At 35.7% G+C, this 19,153-nt stretch overlaps 1 long non-coding RNA gene across 1 annotated transcript in view; it reads right to left on the bottom strand.

Moving 5' to 3' along the window:
• Positions 1 to 13,727: 13,727 nt before the first annotated feature.
• Positions 13,728 to 19,153, bottom strand: part of LOC140811789 (uncharacterized) — a 32,711-nt gene continuing 27,285 nt past the window's right edge. Inside the window, exons 2-3 of the long non-coding RNA XR_012113534.1 lie at positions 14,542 to 14,634; positions 13,728 to 14,412 (exon numbers count right to left, since the gene is read on the bottom strand). This is a non-coding gene — a long non-coding RNA (uncharacterized lncRNA). The remainder of the gene's footprint in view (positions 14,413 to 14,541; positions 14,635 to 19,153) is intronic.

Raw genomic sequence — 19,153 nt, 5'->3', positions numbered from 1 at the left:
GGGAGATTAAGCCGCGGTTCTCGTCCGTTCTTCGCCGTCGTCAACGAACAATCGTGCGTAAAATACGCAAAGGCACGCCTATTCTTTCCTTCAACTCATCGACACATCATAATATTTGTTTATGCATGAAAAAGTTTACAAAACAAGGGACACTTACTGAATTTTCGTTTTTACATGTAGCATGAAAGTTTCAAGTAGAATTTTTGATCCAAATTGTGTTGTTTGTGTGCATAAAGGGGCTGCCATGTGTAGGATAGGTTATGGTAAGGCTTTTTACATGAATTTTAGACTCCTAAGAACCACCTAAACACCACACACACGCTGCACCAAAGTAACGAGGAGGGAAAAACGTTTTCTGTACCATATATGCATGGGGGTTCGGTCTTGTTGTTGCATGGGCTAGGGCTCAGTTGGTTGGTTCCAGAGGCTAGCCATGGTCGAGGGTGAGTCAGGGGGAGAGTCCTAGCCACGCTAGGACTCGATACCATGGGCTGGGAAGAGTCCTTGTTGGGAAGGACTCTACCCGAGAGTGGCATGTGGGGCGCGCAGGTTCTGTCATCTGTGCAGAGTCTGTGGCTCGGCTTGGGGTTCAAGGGCTGGGCTAGAGTGTGTCCTAAGGGTCCTAGGCAAGTGCTGGAGAGGCTGGTTAGAGGGCCAAGTCGTTGGCTAGAGTCCTAGGCACTTAAATAAGAGTCCTTGTCCATAAGGGAGTCTCGGCCAGCTTATGCTAGGTGTTGGGGGCTCACGTTTTTGTTGTTGGGCATGGGTTGTTAGTGAAGTAAGGGTCCAGTGGGATATATTAACATGTTGGGCACCTTTTGGCTAGATATGGTTCGGGGTGAACTCGATAAAATTAAGAGATGGCTCGGGGTCGAAGTTTAGGGGTCCAAATGAGTTTTAAAATAGAGAATTTTTTTGGAAAACGACTCACGGGGGTCGAGTCGTGGTCCATAAGCGCTAAAATAATATAAAAAGACTAAATTTAGAATTTAGGAATTTTATATTGAAGTTTGGTATTTTTCGGGATTAAAACACCGTTAAAATAATTAAGAAAGGATAATTGAAAAAGTCTAACATTTAAGCCAAATAAAATTACGAAAAAATTCACGTAAGCTTAAATAATTATTTGGGACATGTTAGAGTCGTGAAATCAAGAAAATAATCGAAAACGAAAAATGTCGTAGCCAGGGGTAAAACGGTCTTTTTACACCTAGAAATTAGTAAACGTCATGGCAGTGCCCTAAATGCTATTTTACATGCTCATATGATTATTTTCATGGTTATGGATGTTTTTATGATTTAATATGTCAAAAATGTATTTTTAATTGATTGAGGATTTAATATGTTAAAATGTTTATGTTTACGGATTTTTTTAGGATTTAATATGTTAAAACGTTTGTTTAAAAATGTTTATGGAATTTTTATACGTTAAAACATTTATCTTAAATGTTATGAATTTTTATATGTTAAATTATGATTTTTAAATGTTTAAGGATTTTTATGGTTTAATCTTTGACATTTAAAAGATATGTTGCATGCTTGGTTTCAAAAATAAAAACGATACGTATATGCATGATTTTTATTAAGTGATGATAACATGTTGAAGGATGTGAAGAGATTGTGACTGCTGAATATGTTGGAAATATCGTGAGGGTTATGGTCCCAGTGGGAGCCCAACGATCGTGTTTCCGTTGATACGAATACGATAATATGATTGGAGATGTCGTGAGGGGAGAAGGCCCCAGAGGGAGCCCATTTATGGGAAAAGGCCCCAGAGGGAGCCCCGACGATCGTATTTCCAATGACACGAATATGTTAATACGTTGGCCAGGGCCCAGTTGACCGGTGAGAGTGTTGCTGGTGTCCCCCGCCGCCCAGTACTGTGGTTTTCTTTAGATGGATCCATCGCCCATTAAGATTAAGAATACGAGTCACAATCACGATCTGAATTCAACAAAACGAACGTGAACATGAATACGAATATGAATATGAATACGAATATGAATATGAATATGTTTATGTTTTTATGAAAATGTTTTTATGCATCATGAAAATGTTTACGAAAATGTTTAAGTTTAAATTTATGCATCTTCATGAAAATGATATTTTAAGTACAAGTATTTTTCACCGTTATATGTTAACTGTATTATGTATTACTCGTTATCAAGAATATGACGTGTTGAGTCTTTAGACTCACTAGGTGTGATTGATGCAGATGTTTGTGATTATGAATTTGATATTGGAGGTCTTGATGATTGACTTTGCTGGACTGAAGGTGCACATAACCCGAGGACCGACGCTAGTTTTCCGCACTAGTTATTATTTATGATTTTAAGTAATGTTAAAGATAATTTTACGTCTTTTATTTATGTTATGAGAGATTTTTGAGAGGTTATAGTATGGGCTATACTTTTCAAATAAATTTTTTAGGTTGGTAAAATGTTTGACGATTTTATGCTTTAAAATATTTTCCTTTGGATTTTTAAATGGCAGTTGGATGTTTATTTTTAAAATGACGTCAAAAATATTTTATGGTTCGGCCGATGCTAAGTGAGGTTTTAAAAAAAAAAAATATTCCTAGTACTTTTAAAGTAATAAAAAGATCAGGACGTTTCAGTTGGTATCAGAGCGGTGGTTCCTGTAAAGGGTTGTGCCACCATCAGCGCCGGGAAGATCAGTCGTCAAGCCTCAAATTTGTAATTTTGCATGCTTTATATGATTTTATGATGTTACCTGCATAAGTACATGACTTATATGTTTACGCCACATGTTTGTTTTATATGCATTAGAACTTTAAACGTGATACGATATGAAATGAAAAATTATTTTCAACGCATGTTGGTTTCGTGGTGGAAATAGGATTATGTGGATTTTTGGGATATGTAGATTTTTCTAAGAAAATATTTATGATCCATGGGTACTAGTTGAATTAATTTTTGGGAATTAGACGTAAGGAATAATGACTTGAGGATTTGCATCGACTTTGGGAATAAGAAAATAGATAAATTGGGATTTTAAGTTGATGAAAGGTAATATTGGTTATAGAAATTGATTTTTGGGTAAATAAATTTAAAATTATCGAAATTATGTTATGGGAAACCCGTAGAAGGAAACTAAGAATGCCAAAAACTTATAGGTTAATCGTAGGATTTTTGAAATTAAGGATCAATTAAGATAATTTTGAGGAAATTAAGAAAATTATTTTGCAATTGTTAAGGAATTTAGGGACTAGTTTAACAATAAGTGAGAATTTAATGGTTTTAAGGATTAGAATTTTTGAGGATTTAGACTTTTAAGAATGATTGGAACCTTGGGATATCTTGGGTTTAATATTATAAGGAATTTTAATCAAGGGTTTTTAAGAATGAATCAATACTAGGCTTGAAAATTTAAGCGTTAGCGGATGCGTTTGGGACTTTAAGATTGAAATTGTTAGGTTGATTAATATTTTGGGTATAATATAAGAGAAATAATATAAGATAAGCATTGTCATCCATCATTTTAATATTGGGAATCGTAAGAAAAATTGAAATTCGGGGTTATAATAGTAACATAACACTTAGTCATTATGGGTCTTTTTAAGTTGCGAATTGCAAAATAAGGATTTAGAAGGAAAATTTAATTGGGATCTAGTAGACGTAAGGACATTTTAGAATTTAGGTTTTATCAGAGTAGCGCAGCGGAAGCGTGGAGTCTAAAATTCAGGTTATTAAGGATAAGCGAATTTCGAGGACGAAATTCAATTTAAGGGGGGGAGATTGTAACGCCCCGAATATTTTAAGGTCCACGCGAACCACATGCATACGATTTATTAAATTATCTTGTATTTTAATTAAATGTTTTTAATTGCATGATTTAATTATGTTGTGCATATTTTCATGTTTAAAATATATTTTCTACATGGTTGCATTAAAATGTATTTTTAAAAGGTTGTTCGAGTTGCGATCGAGGAACGGGGACCGAGGGCTGAAAAATAGAAAATGTTTTTAATAAATAATTGTTTTTAATTATTTAAAGTATGGGTGGTGATTTTTCTTATTTTTGAAAATAATGGGTTTTGAGGTGATTTTATACGCCGGGGCGTAAATTTTTTTCGGTGTTGGATTTTCAACAAAAATACGAACTTTTAAGCAACCCGGCTATTAAATTCACAAACTATTTTTAACAAAACCATTTTTATATTTTAATTAAATCCTAATCTACTACTAATGGGCTTAATGGGCCTAATTATCATGGTTTATGGGCCTAAGCCCAATTAGTTATTAAGCAACTATTTAAAGTGTTAAACCCTCCCCAAAACCCCACAATTCCTACGCCACTTTCAGATTTTTGTGCAAACACAAAACACCTTCAACTTACACGGCACACACTTGAACCTCAAAGGAAAATTTTGTTGGAAAGCTTAGGGAGATTAAGCCGCGGTTCTCGTCCGTTCTTCGCCGTCGTCAACGAACAATCGTGCGTAAAATACGCAAAGGCACGCCTATTCTTTCCTTCAACTCATCGACACATCATAATATTTGTTTATGCATGAAAAAGTTTACAAAACAAGGGACACTTACTGAATTTTCGTTTTTACATGTAGCATGAAAGTTTCAAGTAGAATTTTTGATCCAAATTGTGTTGTTTGTGTGCATAAAGGGGCTGCCATGTGTAGGATAGGTTATGGTAAGGCTTTTTACATGAATTTTAGACTCCTAAGAACCACCTAAACACCACACACACGCTGCACCAAAGTAACGAGGAGGGAAAAACGTTTTCTGTACCATATATGCATGGGGGTTCGGTCTTGTTGTTGCATGGGCTAGGGCTCAGTTGGTTGGTTCCAGAGGCTAGCCATGGTCGAGGGTGAGTCAGGGGGAGAGTCCTAGCCACGCTAGGACTCGATACCATGGGCTGGGAAGAGTCCTTGTTGGGAAGGACTCTACCCGAGAGTGGCATGTGGGGCGCGCAGGTTCTGTCATCTGTGCAGAGTCTGTGGCTCGGCTTGGGGTTCAAGGGCTGGGCTAGAGTGTGTCCTAAGGGTCCTAGGCAAGTGCTGGAGAGGCTGGTTAGAGGGCCAAGTCGTTGGCTAGAGTCCTAGGCACTTAAATAAGAGTCCTTGTCCATAAGGGAGTCTCGGCCAGCTTATGCTAGGTGTTGGGGGCTCACGTTTTTGTTGTTGGGCATGGGTTGTTAGTGAAGTAAGGGTCCAGTGGGATATATTAACATGTTGGGCACCTTTTGGCTTGATATGGTTCGGGGTGAACTCGATAAAATTAAGAGATGGCTCGGGGTCGAAGTTTAGGGGTCCAAATGAGTTTTAAAATAGAGAATTTTTTTGGAAAACGACTCACGGGGGTCGAGTCGTGGTCCATAAGGGCTAAAATAATATAAAAAGACTAAATTTAGAATTTAGGAATTTTATATTGAAGTTTGGTATTTTTCGGGATTAAAACACCGTTAAAATAATTAAGAAAGGATAATTGAAAAAGTCTAACATTTAAGCCAAATAAAATTACGAAAAAATTCACGTAAGCTTAAATAATTATTTGGGACATGTTAGAGTCGTGAAATCAAGAAAATAATCGAAAACGAAAAATGTCGTAGCCAGGGGTAAAACGGTCTTTTTACACCTAGAAATTAGTAAACGTCATGGCAGTGCCCTAAATGCTATTTTACATGCTCATATGATTATTTTCATGGTTATGGATGTTTTTATGATTTAATATGTCAAAAATGTATTTTTAATTGATTGAGGATTTAATATGTTAAAATGTTTATGTTTACGGATTTTTTTAAGATTTAATATGTTAAAACGTTTGTTTAAAAATGTTTATGGAATTTTTATACGTTAAAACATTTATCTTAAATGTTATGAATTTTTATATGTTAAATTATGATTTTTAAATGTTTAAGGATTTTTATGGTTTAATCTTTGACATTTAAAAGATATGTTGCATGCTTGGTTTCAAAAATAAAAACGATACGTATATGCATGATTTTTATTAAGTGATGATAACATGTTGAAGGATGTGAAGAGATTGTGACTGCTGAATATGTTGGAAATATCGTGAGGGTTATGGTCCCAGTGGGAGCCCAACGATCGTGTTTCCGTTGATACGAATACGATAATATGATTGGAGATGTCGTGAGGGGAGAAGGCCCCAGAGGGAGCCCATTTATGGGAAAAGGCCCCAGAGGGAGCCCCGACGATCGTATTTCCAATGACACGAATATGTTAATACGTTGGCCAGGGCCCAGTTGACCGGTGAGAGTGTTGCTGGTGTCCCCCGCCGCCCAGTACTGTGGTTTTCTTTAGATGGATCCATCGCCCATTAAGATTAAGAATACGAGTCACAATCACGATCTGAATTCAACAAAACGAACGTGAACATGAATACGAATATGAATATGAATACGAATATGAATATGAATATGTTTATGTTTTTATGAAAATGTTTTTATGCATCATGAAAATGTTTACGAAAATGTTTAAGTTTAAATTTATGCATCTTCATGAAAATGATATTTTAAGTACAAGTATTTTTCACCGTTATATGTTAACTGTATTATGTATTACTCGTTATCAAGAATATGACGTGTTGAGTCTTTAGACTCACTAGGTGTGATTGATGCAGATGTTTGTGATTATGAATTTGATATTGGAGGTCTTGATTATTGACTTTGCTGGACTGAAGGTGCACATAACCCGAGGACCGATGCTAGTTTTCCGCACTAGTTATTATTTATGATTTTAAGTAATGTTAAAGATAATTTTACGTCTTTTATTTATGTTATGAGAGATTTTTGAGAGGTTATAGTATGGGCTATACTTTTCAAATAAATTTTTTAGGTTGGTAAAATGTTTGACGATTTTATGCTTTAAAATATTTTCCTTTGGATTTTTAAATGGCAGTTGGATGTTTATTTTTAAAATGACGTCAAAAATATTTTATGGTTCGGCCGATGCTAAGTGAGGTTTTAAAAAAAAAAATATTCCTAGTACTTTTAAAGTAATAAAAAGATCAGGACGTTTCAATATGACTGGACAGAAGAGTCTACTATCAGAAGTAGTAAATTGTGCCGGACCAGAGATAACCTTTGGGGACAACTCAAAAGGTAAAACGGTGGGTAAGGGTAAGATTATCTATGGTAACATCACTGTTAATGATGTGCTCTTAGTTGAAAATCTTTGTTATAACTTGATCAGTATTAGTCAATTATCTGATAATGGATTTTCAGTAGCATTCCAGAAGCACACTTGCACAGTTAAAAATGCTGATGATTCTACTGTTTTAACCGGAATAAGAAAAGGCAACACCTATAAAATTTCATGGAACATAGATCATATCATTGCCCCTACATGTTTAGTTGCATCTCTAAGTGAAAAACACTGGTTGTGGCACAAAAGATTGAATCATCTGAACTTCAAGTCTATTAACAATCTCAAAAAGCAGAACTTAGTTGATGGATTGCAAGACATAAAATTTATTAAGAATCATGTATGTTCTGCATGTCAACTTAGTAAGCAAGTAAGATCTAGCTTCAAAAATAAAGGCAGCAATCATCCTCAAGATGTTTAGAATTATTACATATGGACTTATTTGGTCCAATCCCTATCATGAGCTTAGGGGGAATGAAATACACCCTTGTTGTGGTTGATGATTTCTCTAGATTTACTTGGGTAATTTTCTTGCTGGAAAAGATCAAACCAGTAGCCTCCTGATCAAACTTCTGAAAAAGATTCAGAATGAAAAATCAGTTTCTGTCATTAGAATCAGAAGTGATCGAGGTACTGAATTTACTAACAAGATTCTTGAGATATATCTAGATGAACAGGGCATTCATCATGAATATTCAGCTGCCAGGGCGCCTCAACAAAATGGAGAAGCTGAGAGGAGAAACAGAACACTTAAAGAAGCTGCTAGAACAATGCTAGCAGATGCAGACATCTCTCAGTGCTTCTGGGCAGAAGCCATTAATACAGCTTGCTACACACAAAACAGAACAATGATCAACAAGAGAAACAATCAGACTCCCTGTGAAATATGGAAAGGAAGTAAACCGAACGTATCTTACTTTCATGTTTTCGGTTGTAGATGTTTTGTGCATAATAATGTCAAAATTTATTTAGCTGCATTTGATTCAAAATCTGACACTGGTTTATTTCTTGGATATTCAGCAGTTAGTAAGGCTTTTAGAATTTTCAATAATAAAACACTCAATGTTGAAGAATCTATTCATGTTGTCTTTGATGAAGACATCAGTACTTCCGAGATTACTAACATATCTAATTTAATTAAAAGGTTAGACAGGGTTCATCTGTAATTAGACAGTGAAGATGATGCAGAAGCAAGTGTCAAGGATATTCAAAATCTAGAACCAGACATTCACATTCCAGAACCAGCAGCTGATACTCCAGAACCAGCAGCTGATACTCCAGAACCAGCAGCTGACATTCTAGAACCAGCAGCTAACATTTCAGAACCAGCAGCCGATACTCCAAAACAATCTACTGCTTTGTATAAAGATAATCTAAATCCTTTTATTTGGAGAAAATCTCACCCTCCATCTTTGGTAATTGGAAATCCAGCAGCTCCACTAAGGACCAGAAGACAGATGATAAATGAATATATGCATGCAGCTTTTATTTCTCAAGATGAACCAAAGAAGATTGAAGAAGCTCTTCTGGATCCTAGTTGGATAGAAGCTATGCAAGAAGAGCTGAATCAATTTGAGAGGAATAAGGTTTAGTTTCTAGTACCTAGACCTTCTCACCAAGCTGTCATTGGAACTCGGTGGGTATTCAGAAACAAACTAAATGAGGAAGGAACAGTTGTAAGAAACAAAGCAAGACTGGTTGCACAAGGATTCAGACAAGAAGAAGGAATAGACTATGATGAAACATTTGCACCAGTAGCTAGGCTCGAATCTATCAAAATATTTTTAGCCTTTGCTGCTTTCAAAAACTTCAAAGTATATCAAATGGATGTGAAGAGTGCGTTTCTTAATGGTCTACTACAAGAGGAAGTCTATGTTAAACAGCCCCCAGGTTTTTCTAATCATTTATTACCAAATCATGTTTTTAAATTATACAAAGCATTGTATGGTCTGAAACAAGCACCTAGGGCTTGGTACGACACACTTTCAAAATTTCTCATTAATCATGATTTCACCGTTGGTACCGTAGATAAGACCTTGTTTACCCTAGTAAAAAACAAGCACATATTATTAGTTCAGATTTATGTGGATGATATCATATTTGGGTCAACTAACCCCAAGTTATGTGTAAAGTTTGCTAAGTTAATGCAGAAACAGCTTGAGATGAGCATGATGGGAGAATTAACATTTTTCTTAGGACTTCAAATCAAGCAACTTGATACTGGAATCTTTATAAATCAAGCTAAGTATACAAAGGAACTACTGAAAAAGTTTGGGATGGAAGCATGCTCTGCTGCTTCCACTCCTATGAGTTCGTCTACAAAACTTGATAAAGATGAAGGGGGAGTTCCAGTAGAGGTAACTCAGTATCGTGGTCTTATTGGATCATTATTATATCTTACTGCCAGTAGACCCGATATTATGTCTGTTGTTTGTATTAGTGCGAGATTTCAATCTAACCCCAAACAATCTCATTATATTACTGCTAAACGTATTTTAAAGTACTTGAAAGGAACTCAAAATGTAGGCCTCTGGTATCCCAAGGATTTGTCGTTTAATCTTATTGGATACTCAGATGCTGATTATGCAGGATGTAAACTGGATAGGAAAAGCACAAGTGGCTTTTGTCAATTTCTTGGTGATAGGTTGATCTCTTGGTTTAACAAAAAGCAGACTTCCATAGCCACGTCTACTGCAGAAGCAGAATATCTTGCTGCTGGAAGCTATTGTTCTCAAATACTTTGGATACAACAGAAACTTAAAGACTATGGAGTTCAAGCTTCTGAATTACCTATATTTTGTGACAATACCAGTGCAATTGCTATATCGCATAATCCAGTACTCCATTCCAGAATTAAGCACATTGATATCAGACATCATTTCATTAGAGATCATGTGCAAAAGAAGAACATTCGTCTGGAATACGTTCCTACTGATCAGCAAGCAACAGACATATTTACTAAACCTATGCCAGAGAATAAATTTTCTTATTTTCGAAATACACTTGGATTGATAGATTTAACTTAATTATTTGTTGTCTTCATCTCATTTATATAGTATGGATTAATTTTCTTTTGTGGTTTTAGTTTGCAGAAAATAAAAGCTGAGCGAAAGAGATAATCAGTAGACAAAATATGAAGTTTTATAAATAATAAAAGTGGGGGCGTACATCCTTAACTTCTTCCTTAACGTATTTTCTCGAAAATTCCAACCAAGTCGTCAGCTCTCCGGTGGAGGTACGCAAGAACTCCTCTGAAAAAGCAATTTTTTTCAGAGTCCTCTGCTCTTTTAAGAGCATGAGGAGGTAGACGCCATCATCAGAGAAGACGTCTGCGCTATCAGCACTATGGAGACATCGATAATACTTCTACATTGCTACCTAGCTTCTTGGTAGTAGCCAACAACCCAGCTTCAAAGGAGGACCGAAGCTCATGGACCTTAGTCCAAGTGGCAAGTGTTTTCTTCAGCACCTTGTCTTCTATTGCTTGTTTCCTTGCAACAATCGCCTCCTTCATAAACTCCTTGGCCAAATCAGGACTATTATCTCTTGCCATTTCTCTTAAGAATGACTATCTGGTTTACCCACTTGATTCATATTTATAGATAACAGACCAGGCACCAAAGTTCAAAATAGTCTTGCCTACAGTAAAGAATATGAAGCATCCTATCATCGGTTCAGTTACCAAGTATTATCATTAAATAATTGCACTAATTTAGGTAAAACTTTATTCTGATTCTCTGTGATTTTGTGTCAGATGCAGAAGGTATTTTGTCTCATTAACAAAACAAGACATTTTTCATCTTCCTGTAGAAGCTATCATAAGACGACATACTTCCTTCTGAACTTAATTCATTATCTATCATTTATTCATTTTACTCATTTAACATTGAGTTGTTTGCAGAAAGGAATAAAGGAACATCAAGTACTTCAACTGAAATTTTATTAGAAATCTTCCCAGTACATCAAACAAAGCAGAAGTTACAGAAATTTCAAGACAATCGAAACGTCTTCTGAAATTCTAGACTAATTAAGCTTATGTCTTCAGTAATATCAGCAGCTTGTAGTATTTGTCACAAAGTATTTCAGTAAGAAAAGGAGGGTCTTCTTCGAAAAGATTCCAGCAAGCTTGGGTCTTGTAAGAATCTAGCAAGCTTGGGTCTTGTCAGCACTAATGTATAATCAGATGCCTCACAGAAGATATCAGCACCATCGATCCACCAGCACTCTTTTATTGCATTAGAATGCTTCTGAAAGGGATTGATGCTTCATCTCAATCTTAATGAAAGCAAACAATCTTTTTGATTGTTGATATGACAACTCCAGGAGTTTGATCCAAGGATCATTATGTACAAAACGACTTCTTCCAACATCCTCTTCGCAGCAAGCTGTCTTCTGAACATTCTTGCCTCGGATTCTGGATCAGATTTTATTTTTTTTCTTTTTCATTCGAGTTTTATTTAAATGTATACTTAACCTTGTTTTCTCTTTGCAGGTATTTATAGTGATATTCAAAGGAGATAAGGATCATTGCAATTGTTCAAATTCAACGGTTTAGATTGAAAAGATTGCCAAGGGTCGCCTGGTGTTTAATGTACATTATTACTGCATTAATTGAGGGGGAACATCTTTATGGCATTTATATTAGAAACTGATTTGTCTTTTCGATAAAACAGTATATCTACCAGAAGTTGTTGAAGTACTGCATTTGTTTCAGCACCTTATCAACTTCCAGTAGATATTATCATAAAATGACAAATCAGCTTCTGTTTTTCTTTTAGCAACCGCCTCGGACAGCCCGCCAATTTTTTTTTAAAAAAAATATTTTGAAATGAGTAGAGTAACTGACACATTTGCCTCTATCTCTATTAACATATCGACACGTGTCCTTATGTTTACTCACGGCTGTACATATCATTTGTTAACTGATCATTTTTCGTCTTCATTACGCTTTACGAACTCAGATTATTTCCTTGCCTCTACTGCTTTCTCGCATCTACTGCTAATATATCTCTTTTCTCTCTCAAACTTAGAAATGGCCGCAGCTTATACTTTGAATGCTTATCAGGTGAATTTTGCATCTGTTCTCACTATTAAGGATAATAATCTTGTCAAGATGTTCAAATCATTGGAAAAGTCTGGGCTTCGAAAATTCTTGGAATCGCCTGCTGTTATCTACAAGTCTAATTTTCGGAGTCGATTTGATTGAGAATCAATATCAAATTTGTATTATCGTTGAGATTATGATTCATACCGATATTGATTATGAGTTCTGGTACTATATCTGTGATGTTGGGACTGACGGGGTTATCGAGATTGTATTATTATGCCGTCGAAACATCCGTAAATTGATATTGATCAGATTCGGTATTGAATTGAATTGTGTATTGATATTATACCTATTCGATTGTCATTATCAGATTGGATATGGACAGAGTTGAATTCGGGACTTCGTCTTCGTCAGACCGAGAAGATAAAGGTATAAATTAATGTTGAGTTGGGATTGCACAACTCGAGTGAGGTTTGACTCGAGTTTCCCTAAATCACATACTTGACTTTATTGCATTGATATTTGCATTGATTTGATTGATCTACTTGTTCTCTTGATTTATAGATAGCAGGTATTAGACGAGTAATCTTGTGACAGAAGTACCTGATAGTGGCGGGATCGCCACAGGCACATTGCACGATGTTACAAAGTGTATTGGCGATAGTGCCAAAGTCTGTCACTAGATGATTGGCTATCGATGTGGATAGAATTGTAGCTTCTCTATTACTGGTGATCGGTACTGTATCGATGTGGATAGAATCGTAACTCTTCTATTAGTGATGATCGATATCATATCGATGTGGATAGAATCGGAGTTTCTTCTATTACTGGTGATCGGTACTATATCGATGTGGATAGAATCAGAGCTTCTTCTATTACTTGTGATCGATACCATATCCATGTGGATAGAATCAGAATTTCTTCTATTACTGGTGATCGATGGAATGCCAACATCTGGAAACCGGGATCCCTAGGCTAGGAGTGAGTCTAGTCTAAAATTTGGAGTACGAGTCTCATTGACAGTTTATATTGATTTATGTTGATTATGTTCCTGAATATGGTACAAGTCGATTTATGTCCCTGATGATGGTATATGTTTAGAATAGGATTTATTCTTGATATGGATTATGTTTTGATTTGGATACATGTTATGCATGTTCGTTATATGCGTTTATATTGATTATATGATTGCATGTATACATGATTTATACTGAGAATGTAATTCTCACCGGAGTTATCCGGCTGTTGTCTTGTTTGTATGTGTGCATGGCAACAGGTGAGATAGGATCAGGGTCAAGAAGAGAACGAGGCTGGACTAGATCGGGATTCAGCACTGATATATAGTTGAATCTAGTTGAATTCTAGTAGATAACACATGATTTGTATGTTTATGTTTAATATGTAATTTGAAGTAAATTACATTACGTTTCCGCTTTGTATGTCAAAAAAAAAAATTAGACCCTGTTTACTATAATTGATTAAATAATTCCTAAGAATGATTAAGGAATAGATTAGCGTCCGGGTCCCCACAGTTACCTGAGCTATAGCTACATGTTGCATCACATTTTCAACATTACCATTTTTTTTTTGCACCAATGATATCACTACTATTGCGAATATCATTCCCAATACTGCTACTAATGACACCACTAGCAACCTAATTTGACATACAAATTATGTCAAGCAATGTCACCATGTAAATCCAAGAATTTAATTGAACATACTTAACTTATTTTATCTAATGCTGGTTAATTACTAACCTGCTCTTGATCATTTCGTTGCCTCATACTTTGGAGAAACATGGATCTCATTTCTTGCATTTCTTGTTGAAAGTTATTCATCATACTTTGAAATTGTTTAATAGTTCCATTTTGTTGAATACAAGTACCAACTTTCGATGGTGTAACTCCAAAGCTCATCCCACGCACTCTACCTCGAGCTTCCTTGCCAAATACAAGGCTAATTGCATCATCGACAGTGTTAGTTGTATTTAGAGATTCGGTTGGACATTCTTCAAGTTCTTTCTACAAAATATAACAAAGAGATAATTTTTTAACAAATAACAAATTTTTCTAACCTTCTCCAAAAAAAAAAGAGATCATAGTTTTATTACCATTTTCTCTCCAACAGCTTGACTACTAAGCTGCCAATTTTTTTTCTTGCGAGCCTCAATCCAAACTTTTGATCTTGTAATTGGTGTATCTGCAGGACTTTTTTCTCTCTTAAGAAAGAAACATATAGAATATATAAAAAATCATTAGAAAAGAAATTTAAAAGATGCATAACTTAAATAATAAACCGTTTTTTTTTAAAAAACTATTCATAAAGTTTTATATATAATAAAATTTACCATAACGTGGGCCAAACAAGCACAACCTCTCCGGCTCATTGTGTGATTGTGGTATTGCTTTACCCTCGTTTCTCTAAATTTTACACTCTTCTCCTGAAAATCAAAATATATCACCAAAACTCATTATATATCAATCAAATACATAACTCTAATAGCTTCAAAACATAAGAATTTAATCCAACATCCTGTAAGATTAGCATTGGGTGTGATAGGTTCCTCAAAATTCATATTGATCATCGTGGCTTCCTTTTTTCTCATACATCAAACCAATTGGATTATGTTTTCCTCATACATCAACTCTCACTACAAAAAAAAAGGCAAAAGACAACGGTTTTTCACCGTTGTCATAGGTCAAATAAAACCGTTGTTAAAGACCATGTGGTTAAAGGGTGCGCTCAAAGACAACGGTGAAAAATCATTGTCGTAGGTCTTGTAAAACCGTTATTAAAGGCCCTGTAGTTAAAGAGTGTGCTCGAAGACAACGGTTTTTTACCGTTTTCGTAGCTTAGCGACGATTTGGATTATTTCCGTCGCTAATTTTTTCAGTAATGTCGCGTGTTTTCTTTAATTGCTTGCAAGTGCACAACGTCAAGTTATAGTAAAATGTAATTTTGAGTACAAGTGTCGATCCCACGAGGAATGTATTTTTAAATTTATATTAATGATTGTAATTAAAATAGTCTTGATTTTATTTAGAAAAATCAATTGACGAAGTTGTTTATACCAATAACTAGATTTAAAACTAAATTGAATTATAGTACCAAATAATCGTGAACAATCAATAGAATAAAAGATCTAGAGGTCCGATTTCACGCAACTATCCACCATGTGTATTTTGTGTAGCTATATTATATTTGTCCTTCTTATTCATTAGCTAAGAATTTTAAAATCATCTACTCCCTCTCCCGAGTGCTAAGTAGATTCTAATTATCTAACAAAAGATTGTAACATCCCCATCAACAATCTATAATTAAATAACACAATAATCACTCAAGTCTTTTAAAGGCTTCAATAGCACTATATGTCCTCCCGAACTATATAAATACTATCGATGTATTTTTCCCTTTCTTGTATATTCCCTTTTCCAAGTGGTAATTTATAAACATAATCATCATTCAAGATATGGCCAATAAATTGAAAGCATTAAAATTAGAAACATACAAATGAACAATAAGGAAATCTCATATAGCATAAATCATAAATCATCACACATGGTTTCTAGTTTTGATCCATCGTTCCTCTAGAAATAAAATTTAGTTCATAATAAAAATAGCAAAACACACAAATCTTAAACAAAACATAGTAAATAAAAATGTAAGTAAAGAAAGAAGAACTTAGAACAAGAGTTTTGGAGTTCGAATGAAGCTTTTATCCAAAGATGTGCAAGAACTTTCCCAAAGATGAACTTGATCTTTAATCTCTTTGTTGTAGCCTCCAACCCTTTCCTTTTGCTCCAAGATGCCCTAGATGATGAATAATGGAGGCTTTTTATAGTACTCCACAAGTCTTGCACGCAAAACACCAAAGTCTTTAAGTCCCATGCGCAGCACACCATAGTTTCACAATTTCCGGAAGTTGTCTGTGCATGACCGCAGGTGCGGTGATAGTAGGACCGCGGGTGCGGTGTCTGTTCGCCAAAAATTATGTTGCTGCATAGGTAACACCGCGGGTGCGGCGCTTGCATGACCGCGGGTGCGGTCATGCTTCGACAATCAGCGCGGGGGCGGCGATGTAAGCAGCGCGGGTGCACTCTCTTCTCGGCAGGCAGCACGGGAGCAGTGATGTTAAGAGCGCGGGAGCACTGTTGCTTCGTGTCTCTTTGTCCTTTGCACCTTCTAATTCATACTATATCACTCCAAACTCTCATTTCTAAGCTTCCAAACTATAATAACAAAAACAACAACATATCAAATAAAAAATGCTCAAGAATCACAAAATTCCAAGTTAAAAACAAGTAATAAAAGTACAATAAATTGCACTTATCAAACTCCCCCAAACTTAAGATTTTTGCTAGTCCCGAGCAAAACAAAACAACAAAACAAACAATCAAACAATCAACAAACAAGTCATGAAATATTTTAAAGAACTTGGCCTCAACATAATTTCAAAATCCATCATGCATTTACAATTCAAATCAATTTACCCACTTGTTCATCCGGATAAAATCATGTGACTGGTTCGTTTCCTAACTTCAAATCTCTTCAAACATGTTTCAAATCATTATCAATTGATTTCAAATTTTTACAAACACATATCACAAGGTCTTTTTCGGTAAAAATTGGGTTCAAAGCAATATTCATTCAAGAAATGGATACCCAATAAATATTTGATGCAATGAGGTGTGTGAAAAATTGATCAAATTCTTACTCAATGACGGTGTTTATCGATTGTCCATAGGCTAGATCCTCCCAATCACTCTCCACTAGTATATTGGACAACTATGACTAGGTTAATAGGATTTTCAATGGTTATAATGTTAGGCCTCGGTTCAGGGCTACAAATAAAGTTTAGGAGTTCAAATAAGGGAGTAAATTAAATTTCTTCTCTTATTGCCAACTCCACTATTTCTTTTGATCTCCATTTTTTTTTTTTCAACTCTTTTTTATCCCCTTTTTCTCCAATATTCAACAATGTATTATTATTCATTTTTCTTTTGTAGGAGAAAATCAATTTCTTTCGAATTCTTACTCCCTTGAGAAGGTAGGAATTAATTATACAAGATATTCAAAAGGTTGGTAATTGTGGGATAGTTGAAAAATATTTGAATGGGGTCTTTTACACATATTTACGTGTGCCATTCAAATTCATATAAGCTCAAAGAGGTGACAAATGATAAATTAATTTATTTGGTAGCTTGAAAGGCTCAATCGATCCAAAAATCACCTAAATCATTCCTAAATCATAATTCGTCCGTATTTCGCCTCGAGTGATGTTTGGATAGTTCTAGACAAAATCTCAATTCACCATCAAAGAGTAAAATTCTAATCATCGTGAAAACGGTGTCTCAATGCATCAATCAAATACATATATATATTCAAAAAGAAGTGTGCTTGGCTTCCAAGGAATTTCAAAAACACAAATCTTTTCTCCTATAGGCTCAAAAGGGTTTCAAATGAATATTTATGAATAAATACATGGCCCAAATAACTTCAAAGATTGCCTAAATCATTTATGTGTTTGCAAGAATTTTATTTCAATGTCAAATAAAAATCACAAAGTTTTATAGAAATTTTAAGTCTCAAACTCACCAAATCTCATGATTATTCTCTAAATTTTTCAAGTGGTCAATTAACATGAATTTGATGCATGACATTGCTTTTCTAAAAAAAAAAAAATTTCATCATTGGCCAATTCATTAAACCTTTCATGACTAAAATACTACAAACACACAAAATAACCCAAACAAAATTAAACATACCAAAAATACATTAAATAAATAAACATACAAAAGCAAATAAACAAATAAACACTCCAAATAAATTAAAATACAGCACACAAAGATAAAATAAAATAACTCCCCCAAACTTAAACATGTGCATCGTCCTCGATGTAAGTAGGAATGATAAATAGGAAAATGCACATACACTGGGCAACGACCGTCAGTGGTCATTGCCATCATCCTCGTCAGCGTCATCATCATCATGGCGGGGTGGTTCGAACTCTGGTGGGTGGTAGACAGGTGGCCACTGTGGAGGAGGTGGAAACGGATGACCCGAAGTGGAAGCAGAAGGGAACTGCTGAGCCAACACCGAAGTGAAGTCCATCATGTAGTCCATGAATGTGTCGGCCCTGTACCTCAACGCATCCATCTCCTGGCGTTGAGCTCTCATGTCCTCTTCCAACATCGTCAATCTGTTCCTCCTGTGCCTGGACTGCTGTGGTTGTTCTTGGGCTTGGGCTTGGTCACGCCTCTCTGCTGCCCTCTGATTGAATTCTCTTTGAGCTCTACGTGCTGCGGCTTGGTCATTTCTGACGCCCATAAATGCCTGAGCTATCACAATAGGATTTTTCGGCTTCAGAACTTCTTCATTCGGAGCCCAAGTCACTCCCGCATGTTGGCACAATATGGTGATGAGAGAGGGGTGGAGAAGTCCACTCGGAGAGTTGCCACTTGCATAATCGTAAATTGAATTCTGAAGCAATCGACCTAGATCGATTGTCTTCCCTGTAATAATGCAAAATATGAGGATGGCCCTCTCCTTAATGACAGTGGTTGTGTGTTCGGTTGGCTTTATTCAGGCAGCAATGAATGAATACCAATATTTTGCCATTTCCTTGAGGTCAGACTTTGCAAGGCTTAAGTGCACATTGTCTCTCATTCGCCATTCGGCTCCCTGTGTACAAATAGTCTGAAGAATATTGTCATAATCAACATGTTCATTTCTATATTCTTCGTATTCGTCGTGCATGATTTCAGGAAAGCCATATATAGTGTTGATTGTACGTGCATCAAAAGCGACCTCTTTACCTCTCACAAACACCACTAACCGATCGTATCTCACCTTTAAGTTTGCATAAAACTCTCTCACCAGTGATATGACAGCATCCTGTGGCTGTCTTCCAAACTCCTCCCACTGCCGAGCCCTAAGAATATGTTCAATTTGAGTATTAG

The sequence above is a fragment of the Primulina eburnea genome, chromosome 1 (genome assembly GCF_022965805.1).
Source record: "Primulina eburnea isolate SZY01 chromosome 1, ASM2296580v1, whole genome shotgun sequence".
Classification (NCBI taxonomy): domain Eukaryota; kingdom Viridiplantae; phylum Streptophyta; class Magnoliopsida; order Lamiales; family Gesneriaceae; genus Primulina; species Primulina eburnea.
The sequence above is the reverse complement of the archived record's forward strand: the minus strand, read 5'-3'. Positions and strand labels throughout refer to the sequence as shown.